Raw genomic sequence first — 13,314 nt, 5'->3', positions numbered from 1 at the left:
CATTTTTTCAGCTTCCTTAGACTGAGAAATCCTAGAGCAGTGGTTCTCACCCTGTGGGTCACCATCCTTTCTGCAAACTCCTGTCTCCAAAAATATTTACATTACAATTCATAACAGTAGCAAAATTACAGTTATGAAGTAGTAACAAAAATAATTTTAGGGTTGGGGGTCACCAGAATATGAGGAACTTGTATTAAAGGGTCTCAGAGTTAGGAAGGTTGAGAACTACTGTCCTAGACACTAAGACATGGACACAAAGGTATTGCTGGACTAAATTAGAGGCCATGGAATTAGTTAATAAAGAAAAGAGTCGGGTAGTGGTGGCTCATACCTTTAATCCCAGCACTTGGGAGGCAGAGGCAGGCAGATTTGTGAGTCTGAGGCCAGCCTGGTATACAGAGTGAGTTCCAGGACAGCCAGGGCTACATAGAGAAACCCTGTCTTGAAAAAAACAAAAAGAAAAAGAAAAAAGAAAAAAGAAAAAAGAAAAGAAGAAATGGTAGTCAGGTGGCAGTGATGGTGCATGCCTTTAATCCTAGCATTTGGGAGGCATAGAAAGGCTGATCTCTTAGTTTGAGTTTACTACAGAGTGAGTTCTGGGACACACAGAACTATAGAGAAACCCCCTTTCAAACAAAACAAAACAAAAAAAAATAAGAAAAACTAAAAAGACAAGAAATGACAACGAATGAGGACATTCGTTATATTTTATAATAATAAATAATTTATATTTGTTTAGCTGCTCCTTGGGGCTGAAGAGAGAGCTCTGTGGTTAAGAGCATGTATTACTATTCCAGAGGACCTGGGTTTGACTCCCAGCACCTACATAGTAGCTCACAATCATTTATAACTCTGGTTCCAGGGGATCTAAAGCCACTTTAAGCTTCTGTGGGTGCCTATAAGAATCTGGTGCCCAGATATACATTCAAGCAAAACATACATCCATACAAAAATAAATAAATATAAAAGTAACTTTTATGCACCAGATGGAATTGTTGTCTCGGAGGCTTATTGCTAAGTAAGCTCCCCCTTTCTAGTTCTTTCTGAACTCTGGCTGGCTGGTTCAACTCAGCTCTTCTGGCTCAAAACTCCTCTCCAAGCTGACTGTTTCAAATTGGCTTCTCTCAGCATCTTGCCGAATTGCTCTGCTTAGAAAAATTGCCTCTGAATTCCACAAACTGAAATGAAACTGACTGCAGGGTCTGAGAAAAATGGAATATAACTGTATGAACTTAATTCGACGTAACTGAACTGTACTCCCTGGACTGCCCTCCTTACTGACTCACTTTGCCCGGTTCTTAAATTCCTCCTCTTGCCTGTCTGTTCTCCTGAGAGTTGATTGGATACTATCTCTGACTATTCTGTCACATATTTCTCTGATTTGTCACTTTGTCTGCCCCTCAATTAGACATCACTTTCAAACATGGCTGCTTCCTTCTACAAAGTAATTTTACCCTCATTGTTTGGGATTTAAGGTGTGTACTAAGGTCATGTTTGTATTCCAGCCAGAGGGATTTGAGGTGTGTCTGTATTCCAGCTGGATCACACAGACCTAGAAGGTCTTTGGATGTGATCCCTTGCCAGAGCAGCAATGTTGCTGGATTAAAATTCCTCTACAAATAAATCTTTTAAGAAAAAAAAATCACTACTACATATAAGGGACTGTACTAGAAACATTCTAGAATCTAATCTGTATAATCTTATTCAATAACTGTGTCAGGATTGACACATTCACAGTTTAGTAAGTGGATTTCATTGTAGATGACTCATTTAGAATAAGTCAGGCCCAGCTTACATCTATATCCTCTGTAATCTCCAATTCTCAGGCTCACAGCACCAAGCCAGGCAGCCCCTAGAGAAGCCAAATGATACAACTGAAGATATGGGTTGTCATTAGTATGCATCATGAACTTAAGAAGCAAGGAAGGTGTGAGGTGATGAGGGCGAGGGAGGCATAATAAAGAGAGAAATAATAAAATGTGATAGGTGTTGACCAGGAGCTGCCAGATGCAAAGCAAACAACAGCAGATTCCTAGATGCTGCCTGTATAGCCCAGGACGTGCTTGCTTCTCATGGTGGCTACATCAATGTTGGCAAGTGGCTCAGAGACCTGTCCATTGAGAGTAAAGCATAGTTCTGACATAGGATTGCCTCAACAACATAGTGTCTCTGGTTTTGTCAATGGACCTACGACCCGGAAACGTGTTTAGCAAGCAATAAAAAGCATTGGGTCTTAAAAAAAATTATATGTGGTTAACATCTGAAATGTGATACAATGTGTTGCCACAGTATTCCTACCCATAGTCATGCACCTAAGAGTAGCACACAGAAATAATAGGCAGGATCCCGACTTGTTGGTTTCTTTATCAGACAAACTTGCCAAGTATATAGGGGATATTGACAACTATCCAGAACAAACAACACCCCAGTTCCACGACAGCACTGAGATGAGGGGACTTTCAGTAAGCTCTGACTGCCAGATATCACAATGCACAGAAAAGCAGGCCGCGGTCATGTACGTATACATATGAGTACTGAGTATGGGTTTACTTGGAGAATATGTCAGGACCTCCATTCATATGGAAGCCATAACTCCACATTATACTGAGCACATGGAAGGAAAATAACTTTCTGCAGGATGTAATCCTAGAAGATAGGTCAGCTGGAAAATCACTTTGGAATTTGAAACCAAGATGGGGTGCAGGCAGAGGCTATAGGGATAAATGTCATCTATGCATCATGGGGATCTAAAACTCTTTCCTTCTCTTCTGTTGTGAAAGTTTGTTAAACCACATGTTCATTCATCTGCTTCTCATTAGTTTTGTTTTGTCCTCATTTAAATACACACACACAAAACTAAGCAATTTTAATGAAGAGAAATTCTTTGATGATGTGGTTCACAGAAAGCTATGAATTTAAAAATATACAAGTTAGAGAGTCCTCACTGGGATTTAAAACAAAATGAAGTCCTTATTGTCCCTCTGTGTCATTGTTTCCCCTTTCAAGTATGTTCCTTCAGTCTTTTGATCCTCCTTGCAAAACCACATAGGAAAAATTCAGTCTTGAAACAGTAATAGCAATTATACTGTTTTTTAAAACAAGAAAATATAATTCGCTAGAAAACTCTTGCTGACAATATCCAAACAGGTATTCTAGTTTGGAGAGTGTTGGGATCTGAACCTTACTCTACTCTTACCCAGCCAAAAGCTCTCTGCGTATAGCACCCTGTGCTTTTCTAGTCCCTATAAACTTATAGCTTTGAACAGTCTTTGTAAATGATCCAGGTTAGTTCAGAAGGTATAGTATGTTCCCAAAGTACTAGCCTTTCAAGCAGCCATCTTTTCAAAGTAATAAAACACGGTAGAAATTATTTCATTGTACATTCTGAACCGACTTTCACACAAATTAAAATTTGGATCTCTATGTAGAAACATTTCTTCATCGTTGTTCTCACATAGTCTCTTGCTTGATCTTCAAGGATTTGTGTCACTTTCATTTATGATGAAAGAAGTCACAATAAATTCTTACCCCACATAGACAACTAACATGAATATCATGTAACAGACACCTTCTCTATGGCCACACATCCATTCACTAGGCCAGCTCTGTTCCACTTTGTCTATTTCTGAGGTCATTTTGCTTCAGAGTTAGAAGACATAGGGAGCCAAATAGAGATTGAGAAGGCAATTTTTATATAAATAAGATGAAGCCCCACAATGTATTTCAGAGTATGATACTGGAAATCCTAGATAGTCCAAGAATAATTTCTTGGCCTCATTCCTGGTTTTCCTCCTTTTTCTGAATACCACCAGTGATTGGGGATATATTACTTCACAAATTAGCTTATGCTGAAAGTGCATTACTTATATTATCAATACTATTTTGGTTCACACCCCCATAGCCTCTTAGTAGGCTAATTCCAGTAGATTATGAATCATAACAGGTCCTCTTGTTAGTTATTCTTTTTCCATAATATCAGTGATATATTCTCCACACTGCAGCACACAATCTTAAAATGGTGGAAGATTTATAGCATCTAAAGAGAAACCAGAGTATAAATCATCCTTTAAAAATGAGATCAAGCCAACTTAATATCTTCTAAGGTATATTCTACTACACATAAACTCTAAATGTATTGCATATGTAAACCCAGTGTCCTTCTGACCTACCAGTCCTTTTCTTAAGCACTCTCTTCTGATCACCTGGCTCTTCTTGTCCTTCAAGCATGGTGTGCCATTTCTATAACATAACCTTTGTCCAACCTCCCTCTGGTTGAAAGGCTCTTCCCCTGTGTCCCTGTTGCATCCTCTCTCATTCGGTTATGGCCGTGTTCAAGTATTCTCTCTTTAGACTCTTGTAACTAAGATGAGTGCCCCCACTCCGAGTCATGCACAAACCATTCTCCATCTCTACAGTTCAAGAACAATGTCCCATTTGATGATACTTGAGATATCACCAACTAACCCTTTCTTCCTTAGGTCCAACTCATCAGCATAGAAAGTTCAACCACTGGTGTGCTGTGGTCCTGAAGGTTTCACTTTAAATCATTCCTTCAGGCATCATTAAGATCCTTTAAGGATTAAGGATTGAAATAGCATTTTCAATTTTGGAATACCAATAAGGGCCATAAGAATACTTTGGTTGTTTAGGAGACTTTAAGGACAGGTAAATTCTAATTGTAGCAGGAGGAGGGGCTGAGCTCAGAAGATGCTAAAGAATATTTAAGACGTGGCTCTTGAAGACTTGCATCATTAAAGGGATGTGTTATTCTGAGAATAGAAATGCTGAAGGTGAGGACTGGAATGAGCTGCCACCTGAAGAAAATCCTAGGTCTGGCCATCTACTCATCACTTCATTTATGGTACTTATTTTAGTAAAGTTAATCCATTTTAAAAGACCTAGCTGTGCTGGCTGTGGTGGTGTGGTGACATCTGTAATCACCACACTTGTCCTACTGAGGCAGTAGAATTACTTTGAGTTTGAGGTCACCTTGGGCTACATAGTGAGTTCCTACCAAATATGATGTAGCCTTCAGACAACTGGGAGCATCACAGTTTGCTAGTGTATAAGACTTTGAGATTTCAGCCGAATAATCCCACGTTGATTCTGGTGGAATCCTGCTCAAGGCACTTCAATTCCAGCACCCGGAGCTAGGTTAAATACACTGCACTTTGGTTTTTGTTTGCTTGTTTTGGTTTTTGTTTCACTTGCAAATACATCTGTGCTAAAATTCAGGGAGTTGACCTAGAAGACTTCTGGTGGGTTTTCCCACTTTGAATTGCATGACATCATTTGAGCTTTAACGTTCTTAGAGACTCAATAAGTCATGATACTGAGCAGTGGTGGTGGCAAAATGTCCATCTAGAACAGGCTTGGGGACATTCTGTGTAGAGGAGAGGCTGAAAGCTTGTCATTGTGCCCCCTATGCATGGTGAGTGGATGTTTTAGTTGTAACAAATAACCATTACACAGAGCTTGCCACAGGAGGGTGATAATATTTTGAGAGAGATCTACAACTCCTCACAAGTAACCACTTATGTCATTTCTGGAAAAATTCCCAGGATAGTGTAGTTCATTTCTCCAGTTCTATACTCCCAACAATCTCTAGATCTTTCTTTCAGCAATATAAAAGTAAAGAGCACATCTCTAGCACTTGAACATTATAATGACCATTGAAGGCTGTCCTTTTTTTATTTTTGCCAAGTCCTATGGCAGAAGTCTATATCTCAGCTATTTGGGAGGCTGAGGTAGAACGATCAAAAGTTCCAGGCTAGTCTGTACAACATAGTGAGATACCGTGTAAAAATAAAACAGAAAGCAATAGCTGAGAATATAGCTCAATGCTATAGCTCCCTGTTAGAGTTCTACAGGAAACATCAATTATCATTCTATTAACTTTCTTCTTGTTTGCATATGTATTATTAAGATTTGGTCAAGAAATAGACTAGATGATTGATTATTTGATTTACTTATTTATTTGGCTTCTCTATTACCCATGTTGGCCTTAAACCTCTGGATACAAAGAATTCTACTTCTTAGCCTTCCAAGCATCTAGGGCTATAATCATACATTACTGCCAATTATTACTTTTTCAGATGACAGTTATTGTTGTTTTAATGTCCTCCATAGGTTCATATAATTGATCACTTGTTTCCCAGTGGGTGGCACTATTCATAGATGCTATGGAACCCGCAGAAGGTGCTGCCTTGCTGGAGGAAGTGTGTCACTGGGAGTGGGTTTTGAAGGCTTATAGTCTGGTCTTGCTTCTCATGTGCTAGGTGCCCAGTTAGCTTCCCATTCCTTCCAGGATCCTTCTCCTCCATGATGCTCTTTATCCTTCTGGAATTCTAAGATAAAGTAAGTTCCTTTTTTTGGGGAGGGGTTTTTTTTTTGTTTGTTTGTTTTTTCAAGACAGGGTTTCTTTGTATAGCTCTGGCTGTCCTGGAACTCACTCTGTAGCCCAGGCTGGCCTCGAACTCAGAAATCCACCTGTCTCTGCCTCCCAAGAGCTGGGATTAAAGGCGTGCACAACCACTGCCCAGTGATAAAGTTCTTTAAGTTGCTTTCAGTCATGGCATTTTATCACAGTAACAGAAAAGTAGCTAACACAAGCAGAACAAGTAATAATAACAGTGAAAAACCTTCCTAATGCAAAAATGAGAGTATTACCAGTAATATAAATGGAATTGGCCTATTCTGGCAATAAGCAGGACACCATTTATGATAGTTACATGAGAGGCAATTCTAAACATTGGGTATCTATTAATAGTAACTTAGTGCTTTATCAACAACCAATTAAGCACACTTATTTTAATTGGTTGCCATGGTAATAAATGGAGATACATAGAAATGTTTACATCTATTAAATTTATTCTTAGCTCTTGAAACATAACTCAGTTTCTGTAGTAAGTCATTATTATGTAGTGCTATAAGGTGCTTGTAATGATAAACAAGTATGTCTGTAATTAAAAGATTTGCAAATATGTACAGATACATTTGCAACTGAATATTTACAAAAACAATATTCTTGTTTATTACTCATAAGAGTTTCATTAGTGAACTTGATAGCTAAAAATGAAAATTTTATACATCATAATTACTCTGGTGGTAGATGGTCTATCATGTTGGCTCTGGGCATTTATCCACCCCAAGAATGTAATCATCAGAATGGAAGAGGCCTCACAATTTTACAGAAGGCCTATTAATGTCTAGCCAGTGAGCAGAGGAGTTGAAGGAGAAAGTCAGGGAGAAATTCTAGTTGCACCCTGATGAATCTAATAGAGTTGATGTAGAATTTCACTCCAAGATTTCGTATTGGAGATCTTTGTGTCCACATTTCTGGAGTATTCCCTCAGTTGCTTATGATTTTACATTCTTCAAATTGTTCACTTCATTAAAGAAATTCCACAAAAATAAACGCAGAAGAGAGATGATAGGAGTCCTTGAAATTCATTGTATTATGTAGAATAATATCATTATATGTAGAATATAATTCATTATCTTTCATGCAGTCACTTTTCTCCAAAATGTAGTATAATAAACACAATGAGACTGTTAACTGTTTTTGGCATAGCTGACCCATTTACCTTTGGAGAACAAGACTCATGCAAAGCATATAATAACTTTATTGATAACCTCATTTGATTGTGAATAGTTTTAGCTAGTTATCAAGCAAGAATAGTAATATATCTGCTGTAATAGAAATCTTTCATTTCAGTAGCTTAACAACACAAAAAGTCTTTTTTTTTTTCTTTACTTCCTGGAATTTGTGTTGACATAGATTCTGGCTGCTCTAACGCCCTCATTAGACAGGAAATATGGAGGCTGTCTGGGAGACTGTGTTCCAGGTATGCATTACTTTTATTGACTTTCTGTTAACCAGAACCAGCAGTGGAGCCCCACCTGGATACTGTCATGCTAGAAAATACAGCTTTCTTTTCTACCTTGGAGAAAAATGGGCTTGGTTTGGCAAACAGGCTGGATTGTTTGACTCCTTGTTCATCTCTAGCATGAGTCCGTTTTTAACAGGTTCAAGAAAAAGGACCCGAAAGGGAGATCGTTTACCTATCTGTGTATTTTTTTAATATCTCAAACCACAGTTTTTCTGATGGAAGTGACTTAGAAATTAAAGGATGGCATCCGACAGACACTAAGGGTACAGAGGTGGTGAAGCTACCACCAAGGAGGGGAATCATAGACTACTCTGCAGTATGGCATCATTGGGGGATTATTTTTAGAATCTGGAGATTGTCTCAGATGTTGGCTCCAGAGTGATTCCCCGGGTGCTCACTTTCTATCTTACTCAGTTTGAACTACTTTATGATTTACTTGATTTCTTCTACCATTGAATTTGATTAAAGTCTAAGTTGCAACCTTAAAACACAGAAAAATAAAGCAAATAAAACCCAAGGTAGAGTTGGAAGCAATTAGACTAGACATCAATAAAACAGACAAAAATATAGATAAATGAAGGATGAATAGGAGAGATGGCTCAGTAGTTAAAAAACTCTTGTTGCTCTTCCCAGGGACCTAAGTTCAAATCCCAGCACCCACGTTCAATGACTGACAACTAACTGTACTATCAGCTCCAGAGAAATCTGATACCCTTGGTAAACCTTTGGTAGCCTTTGTGAGCACCTATGTACATGTGATATATATGTGTAAGACACATATGCATATACATATAAAGATAAATCTTTTATAAAGTACAAAAAAATCAAGGAAATAAAATATCGACTCTTTGAAAGATCAATAACCTCAATAAGCTTCTGGCCAAACTGATGAAAAAATAGAAGACATAACTGGTCCGTATCAATATCACAAGCCATGAGGACGCTGAGCTATTTTAATGTTTTAACACCAACAGGTAAATACCATGCAATACTTTATCTTAATGATTTAGACAGTATAGATGGGATGAGCAACATTTTTTGGAAGGCCACACAAAGAGTTATAGTATATAATATATAGGTATGAACATTGATGGTATGTACACTGAATTATGGCAAACCTATCAAAAATACCTACCTGTTTTTAAGATGCTTTTTGTACTGGTCCAACACTTAATTTTGCACATTTTTAAGTGTTTTGTTTGTTTTTGCCACTAGCAATTTGGTGAATTACATTAGTTAATTTTAAGTTCTAAATCAATTTATGTTAATATGATAAACTCCATTTGTTCATGACATAGTAATATTTTGCTTGGCAGATATGACAAAATATTTCAGACAGTGACTTAAATTATTAGATTTATTTGCCCAAGATCAAAGAATATCTTGCCCATTTTATGAAGACATGAGTCCTATGAGATTGATGATCCACTCTTATAACTCCATTTAATCTTTTTTTGTTTGTTTGTTTATTTGTTTTTGTTTTTTGTTTTTTTTTGTTTTTTGGAGACAGGGTTTCTCTGTATAGCCCTGGCTGTCCTGGAACTCACTCTATAGACCAGGCTGGCCTTGAACTCAGAAATGTGCCTGCCTCTGCCTCCGAAGTGCTGGGATTAAAGGTGTTTGCCACCACTGCCCTGCCCATTTAATCTTAATTAACCCCTTAAAGACCCTCTTTCTAAATTCACTCACGTTGGGTTAGACTTCAATAGGTGTTTTATCTAAGAGGGTACAAGAACATGCATGATAATTACTTATTTTATATGCTGCTGCATTCACTTAGCTAATTATTTTCACTACATCAAGTTTGGTAATAGACACTGGTCTACAGTTTCTTTTCTTTTGTTGTATTTATCTGGTTTGGGTACCAGAGAAGTGCTGAGTTTATAAAATAAATTGAGAAATATTTTTCACTTGCTTTGTAAAATGTGCTCTTAAGGAATTAGTATTATTTTTCCTAAATTTTTATAAAATTACCTGTAATATGTTCTAGACATGCAGTTTTCTTGTAAGTATGTTTAATTAGAAACTTATTTTCTTCTAAAAAATGTCTATACCTTCATGTATGTATATATTATATATATTATATAACTATATATTATATATGTGTACACATATACACACATATACACACCTATAAAAAACATGTCTAAACATATACATACTTTGTTGATTGTAGTCACCAAACTATATCTCTTTAGAGCTACTGCAACCAAAGGAGTTCTTAAACAAATATTATGTCATTCAAAATAACAAGAAAGAGTTCATTCATTGCTCACAGTCATTTGGTGAATATCTCCTATGTTCCATGTTCTAGCAAAATGCTCAGTGCTGGGAAAAAAAAAAAACTAAAGTAAAATAAATGATATGTTTTTTGTGGTGGGTCAGAGTTGTGGATGGTGAAAATATTCACTCATAGATGTCATCTAATAGCCCATGCCCCTTTGTAGTCATTCCACTACTTCAAAATGGAAAACTCACTAATTTTGTGACTTGTCTGGTGTACTTTAAAAAATATAGAGTTACATGTCAACCCAGTCATCATATTTATTTTTACTCCCTCCACCAAACATTCTATAGCCCTGTGTAGTCAGTTCTCTCTCTCAATAAAGACATCTTTATTGGGTACACTGCAAAGGAGCAGTGGGCCAGCAGCATAGTGAACTGTCTACCATGACACAGTAGCTATGGCAGTTCATGTAGAAGCTTCCAGGTTTTTGTCGTTGTTGTTTATCCCTAAAGAGCAAAATAGGGGTTAGAATGTAACAGTTCTAATTGGTCAGTGTTTGATGTTCACTCTGAGTAGGTCCTAGGTTCCTACAAGCAGCTCTGCACCAGGAAGTAGTCTTAATTTAGACTTGTTGAGTGTTAGTACTTGTTGAGGAGACTGTTCAGTATGCTACTGCCACAATGCCTCTTAGACCTACAAACACTTTCTGCCTTCTGAAAAGCTGTATTAGTCTGGTTTTGTGATGTGGTACTCGGGCTTTCCACAGCCTCCTCAGACACGATGAATTTAAATCTCAGATTCACCAAGTCTTTTCATTCGGAAGTTTTATTTTTTAAAATTTATTTTGAAAAAGATGTTTTGCCTATATGTATTGACATGGGCTTGGAGGCCAGAAAAGGGCATTAGATCCTTGGGAACAGGATCTAATGCAGGTAATTGTGAGCTGCTGTGAGGGGACTGGAAATTGAACTTAGGTCTTCTGGGAAAAAGAGCACATGCTCTAACTGCTGAGTCATTTTGCAGCAGCATCCCCCTCCCCCTGCTCACACAGCTCTTCCCCCTTTCTGTCTCTCTGTCTCTCTGTCTCTGTCTGTCTGTCTCTCTCTCTCTTTCTCTCTCTCTCCCTTTCTCTCTCTCTCCATTTCTTCTCTCAGAAGGAGGTTACCAATCCACCCTGGCACATCAAGTCACTGAAGGACTAGGCAAATCCTCTCCCACTGAGGCTAGACTAGGAGGCTCAGTTAGGAGAACAGGATCCACATACAGGTAACAGAGTTAGGGACAGCACTCCATCCCCTCCCACCTCTATTGCACATGAAGGTCAAGCCGTACATCTGCTAGATATGTGCTGGGGGCTACAATCCAGACCATGAAGCAGCATCCTTTTTTAAATTAAAAAAAAAAAAAAAAAAGGCATGCCTCTGTGTGTGTGTGTGTGTGTGCACGCGCGCGTGTGTGTTGTCATGTAATGCTTGCCCTTCTTTAAGAGTTTTTACTCATGTCAACCTTCCCTCATGGCCAGTGGATGGTTTGGGCTGAAGGCTCCAGTGCTTTTTGAGGACCACTCTCAACTAGAAGTGGTCTCGAGCACCCACCTTTAATTCCCCTAGTCAGCTTTAGCTTAGGTGGCATTAACGGGGTTCCTTTCCCTCAGAAACCCCCACAGATTTTAAGAGCTTTCTTCCAGGAACCAGGACAAAGACCAAATATGATGGTCAGACAGAAAGTGATCTGGGGCCTCTGTTCACTGACGCAGCCTTTGCTGCATTCTCGTGTCATCCACTACAGAGCAGTTGCTTTGCTCTGCAGTGCCATCTACTTGGAAACATTCCAAGGGACTTTTATAATTTAAATAAAAAACTGGAATAGGTAATTTCCATAATTCATTCCTACCTTGGGAAAAATTTTAAAGTAAAATATTGATTTTAGTAAATATATGCTTTTCTATGGAATCCCCCTTTCACTGAATCATTCTGGAAAAGTGTTTTGTGGCTAGAGGGAAACGGGGACTTTTTTCTCAAATGTTGTCAGGAATTGTTTGGTGGTATAACATTTTCTGGTTGACTGGGAGGATACAGGTAAAGAAGAAAAACGTAACAGTAATTGTGCACCCGTGTTAATACTTAGTTTTTGTTTTTAACATTGGTACATAGTACAGATAGGTCTCAGTTTACTACAGGGTTATATCCCAAGAGGCCAGTCCTAAGTTGAGACTCTCCTAACTCAGCTGGATATAGTAGTGTATGTGTATAGTCACAGTTACTGGGGAGGCTGAGGCAGGAGGATCACTGTGTCTATGAATTACAAGTCAGCCTGGATAGTAGTGAGATTCTGTTTTAACAGTAACAAGAAAATTTTAAGTAACGTAAAAATACATCGAACACACCAAGCTTAACAAACAGCTTAGCAAATTGATATAGTGTAGGAGTCATCATCTTCTTTGCTTGTTTTGAGACATTCTTCTTTAGCTCTGGTTGGCTTTGAACTCCTGATCCTCCTACATCTACCTCTAAGTGCTGGGATCACAGGCCATCCTGAATTTCTGGCTGATTAGGAGCCTGTATTGTCATGATATTTATTGTATCACATGTTGATAATCAAGTAAAGAATTTTTTTTACAACTTTAAAGTACACTATCCACTGAGTTTGTATTATTTATGTATCATGATCATCAAGTTAAAGAAAAGTTAGTGAATTTTCTGGAGGAGACTTACTGTACTAAGAATCTGTACAGGCTGGGAAAATAGGCAGCGCCATTTATTTATTGCCTTTCTCTGAGCCCAGGACTGTGTGAGGCTGTCTATATAGACTGAACTGACAAAAATGGTCCAGTTCGGCTCTGTCTAAATAATGTAGCCATCAACTATCTGTGGCTATAGCATGTGGGGAATGTGCTTTAGAGACAGAGAATCTGAGTTTTTAAACTTAATTTTCTTAAAATTCTTTGGAATTGAATTGAACATCACAGGAGAAATAATGTGGGTGAAGAGACAGGGCCAACTGTAGATGTACAGAGATTTTATTCCCCAGTGATATCGGGCTGCTGAGAACCAGTCTTTCAGATATGACCGCCTTAAAACATATGACCACAAGCTGAGCACTTTTTCAATGACTTCTTTTGTTCCCACTCTGACCTAAGCCAGCACTCCATTTTACCTGGATTGTTTTAAGAGCTTCCTAACTCACCTCCCTGTT

The 13,314-nt window shown here is 38.2% G+C and overlaps 1 protein-coding gene across 2 annotated transcripts in view; it reads left to right on the top strand.

Annotated features, from left to right (window-relative positions):
* Psd3 (pleckstrin and Sec7 domain containing 3) overlaps positions 1-13,314 on the top strand; it is a 534,828-nt gene that overhangs the window by 153,803 nt on the left and 367,711 nt on the right. The gene's annotated exons all lie outside the window — the stretch shown is intronic.

The sequence above is a fragment of the Mastomys coucha genome, unplaced genomic scaffold (assembly GCF_008632895.1).
Source record: "Mastomys coucha isolate ucsf_1 unplaced genomic scaffold, UCSF_Mcou_1 pScaffold22, whole genome shotgun sequence".
NCBI lineage: Eukaryota > Metazoa > Chordata > Mammalia > Rodentia > Muridae > Mastomys > Mastomys coucha.
The sequence above is the reverse complement of the archived record's forward strand: the minus strand, read 5'-3'. Positions and strand labels throughout refer to the sequence as shown.